This window comes from Pygoscelis adeliae, unplaced genomic scaffold (assembly GCF_000699105.1).
Source record: "Pygoscelis adeliae isolate BGI_AS28 unplaced genomic scaffold, ASM69910v1 Scaffold99, whole genome shotgun sequence".
Classification (NCBI taxonomy): domain Eukaryota; kingdom Metazoa; phylum Chordata; class Aves; order Sphenisciformes; family Spheniscidae; genus Pygoscelis; species Pygoscelis adeliae.
In genome coordinates this window covers 1-4,129 of record NW_008825493.1, presented here as the reverse complement: position 1 = coordinate 4,129, position 4,129 = coordinate 1, and positions in this window count along the sequence as shown.

The following is a 4,129-nucleotide window of genomic DNA, read 5'->3' as shown; positions in this document are numbered from 1 at the left end:
CCCAGGTGCAGGACCTTGCACTTGGCCTTGTTAAACCTCATGAGGTTCCCACAGGCCCACTTCTTGAGCTTGTCCAGGTCCCTCTGGATGGCATGCCATCCCTCTGGTGTGTCGACCACACCACTCAGCTTGGTGTCATCTGCAAACTTGCTGAGGGTGCACTCGATCCCACTGCCTATGTCACTGATGAAGATATTAAACAGTACCGGTCCCACTACGGAACCCTGTGGGATGCCACTTGTCACCAATCTCCATCTGGACATTGAGCCGTTGACCACTACCCTCTGGATGCGACCATCTAACCAATTCATCACCCAGCGGACAGTCCACCCGTCAAATCCATACCTCTCCAGTTTAGAGAGAAGGATGTTGTGGGGGACTGTGTCAAAGGCGTTGTAGAGGTCGACATCACATTCGCTTTAGTTTAATTCTCCCTAGAAGCAAAGTAATAAATATAACTTAACCTACCCACTTCACACAGCCAGTTCCACTGTCCTAAAAGTCCCTGGACAGATAAATCTCCAGACCAGAACATGGGCAGCTGCTCATCCTGTTCGTTATTTTTCTGCCATATGCCATTTATGCCAAAGTGGTTCCCTATTTGCATCCTCACTCAGTGCCGTCCACAGTTAATTCATTTCGAACCACAGAGGAGACGGTGCGGTCAGTTCTTGCGATACTGGTATGCATCGTGAGATAACCTGTGATTTCCCTCCAGCTCATATCATTACAAAAGTAAGCATCTCTTCCTTACAAATATATTGCTTTTACGCTCACCAAGAGAACTTGCAAGTGTAACACTTTTTTTTTGTTTGTTTAAAGTAAGTGGGAAAATGAAAACCACCAGCATTTCTTATATGTCTTCTTTTTAACTTCAGGGTGTGTAATTTTAAGCACAACTTGGGGATGATTCTTTAAGCTCCTCATTTAGTGCATGTACTAATGGCAGAGATGTACTCAGCTTGATGTGCTGATCAGGTGCTGGAAAGATTTTGCAGAAATAGAACAAAAGTTGGGGTTACACCCTCTGCTGAGGCTGACCGAGAAGTTTCCTTTTTTCACAGTGAAAACTGCACTGTGCTTGCACTAAATCTGTCTTTTAATGTACCTATTTTCCCCTCCCCAGGTATAAGGAGGACATTAACCTGCTTCTCTCCAAGCAGGCTATTTTACAGGTTCAACAACCCCTCAGTTGGTCTGTTTAGGAGAGGCTGTGGCTATGATTCACCGTCCTCTATGAGGAGGATATTTGCACTCAGTGAGATCAGTGGCTCTCGTATGCAAGGAAATCATGTTATCTAGGAACCTTCTATAGATCAGAATACTTGAGGCGAGTCCTAGGAATATAAGACTGGATGTGACAAGTCACCTCAGCTGTTCCTTGTTTCCCCAGAGTGAGGCAAGACAAAGCACCTGGGCTATTCCTGACAAGCAAGAGTTGCTCTCCATTGAGTAGTCTCTTATACCTTCAAGCAAAGAAAAGATGACCCTGTGTAATATCATTCCCATCCTAGACACTCGCAAGCACTTTGCAAATCAAAAGCATGGTTCTGTAGATCTTTTCAGCATTTCTTATTCCACCAATAATGCAATTTCAGCCAGGTTACTTGCTTATGTAGACTACACATGGGGATTCCTGGGGCTTTCCATACCAAGGAAACAAAAGGGCATTCTTATTCCCATTTCCAGTGGGTGTACAGAGTCATTACAATGATCAGAAGTGTTTGTGAGTTCAGTTGTAAGTTTTGAGATGTGTAAGACCTGCCTGGTTTGGTTTCTTTTTTCTTATTTTTTTGAGGGTACATCGTGTTCTCATAACTTCCCCCCAACTGACCGAGTTGCAGGTGGAAGCGCAGGCAGCACTCCTGTGAATCCGATCCCAGATGTAACAAACTGGGTCTCCAGAAAACAAGGTATCTGCAACCAGAAGCCACCTGCAACGACACAGGTCTGACTCCCTTCCTGTTGTCACACAAGGTCTCCACAGCAGACACAAGGTTAGATGCTCCTGCGGCGAGCCGGGCTGCCTTGGTCACAAGGTCCCATCTCTCTGACTTGGTATTTCGAGACAGACATATTTGACCTTTTTAATGATGCTGAAATCTGTGAATTACTAAACTCTTAGTTTAGATGGATTAGGCATTCTTTTTGGGATAGAATGTGGTTTCCTAGATGTGATGCATTCTCATTTTCTCAAATTCTCAAAGAAGTGTTTAGCCATTAGTTTTTCAAAATGAATTTTGCACAGTTGTTCCAGGCCTTTATTCACTTGAAAGAATGTATTTAGGCTTCACCATTTTAAACTGCATCACACCATCCTAGTTACACATATGTTTTAATAACTTTATTGAAATGTTTTACAGGGCCAACTCTAATTTCTAGTAAGGAGCATTAATGGTTTTCATTCAGTGAATGATGTCAGCACGCACAATATTATCAGTGCTTTTGCAGAAGAGATTGGTGACGTGGTAATGGTAAATCACACTTGTGACAGCAGAAACTGTGATTTCACATGGGTAGGCAGCAGCATCCAGTAACTCAGCTGAGTCACTTTAAAGGATCACAGACATGTCGTTTGTCAAATGTTCTCTAATTTAACTATATCTGCTAAAAATCTGTTCTTATTTTGAAATCCTCAGCGATCATATTAAAAGAAAACTTGTATATTATCTCTCTGCGTCACTGTGTTAAACTGAAGTCAGGAGGAGAGAGGAGAAATTATATCACAAATATACTAATGTGGATTCTTATATCAGATTTTTTTTGTATATTTCCCTCTTAGATGTTTTGACATTTTAGTAAGTTTATAAGTTTTGACATTTCACCTGCCTAGTGGATGAAGGGAAGGCGGTGGATGTAGTTTTTCTGGATTTTAATAAAGCTTTTGATACTGTTCCTCACAGCATTCTTCTGGGCAAGTTGTCCAGCTGTGAGATGAGCAGATACGCAGTGTGCTGGGCGAAGAGCTAGCTGAAGGATAGGGCTCAGAGGGTTGCAGTGAATGGGGCTACATCTGGCTGGAGACAAGCCACCAGCAGTGTTCCTCAGGGCTCAATCCTACGCCCAGCTCTGTTCAGTATTTTAATCATGATCTGGATGCAGGAGTTGAATGCACCATTAGCAAGTTTGCTGATGATACCAAACTGGGAGGTGCTGATGACTCTCTTGAGGGACAAGATGCCTTGCAGAGGGATCTAGATAGACTGGAGCATTGGGCAATCATTAATAGCAAGAAATTTAACAAGTCCAAATCTGGATTCTGCACCTGGGACGGAGTAACGCTGGGCACAAGGATAAATTGGGAGAGGAGTGGCTGGAGAGCACTTTAATTTTCTTTAAGAGTGAACCTTTAGAACCAAACCCAGGAAACTCAGTCATGTTCTATCAGCCTTTTAAATTACACCCTCTCCCAGAACTGTTTGTTTTTTTCAGTAAAGGAAAGGTTTGATGTAGCTCCTGTAGGAATCAGCACTTTTCTTCCCAGTCGCTCATACAAGTGACGTACTGAGTGTTTGCTTTACTGAAGTCCATCATGCAAACGTGGCCATACGAAAACAGGAATGAGGATAAAGGCTTTAGCTGTTCTCTGTGGCCCGTGAGACAGTGAGCAGCTGTTTGTGGACTGCTCAGGAGATGTTCTGAGCAGGGCCATGAAGGGTGTTTTCAACTGAAAATGTGAGAAGTGAGTTCTCGTGGTGGCTGTTGCCTCTCTGTGCCTCTTTCTCCCTGGTATCCAGTGATAGGACATGTGGGAACAGTTCAAAGCTGCGTGAGGGGAGGTTTAGGTCAGAACTTAGGAAACAGCAAAAGGATGGTGAAATAATTAAACAGGCTTCCTGGAGAGGTGATCGATGCCCCAAGCCTGCCAGTGTTCAACAGACAATTGGACAATGCCCTTAATAACATGCTTTAACTTTTGCTGAGCACTGAAGTGGTCAGGCAGGTGGACTACATGATCATTGTACGTCTCTTAGAGCTGAACTATTCCCTTTGCCTTCCCTTGCCTTCCCTAACCTTCCTTTCTTCTTACTGTCCCTTCCATACCTCACCCTTTCTTTTTATTGCTTCTATTGCCTTTTCCTTTCCTTTTCGCTATCACATTTCTTTTCTTACTATGGCCAGATCTTGG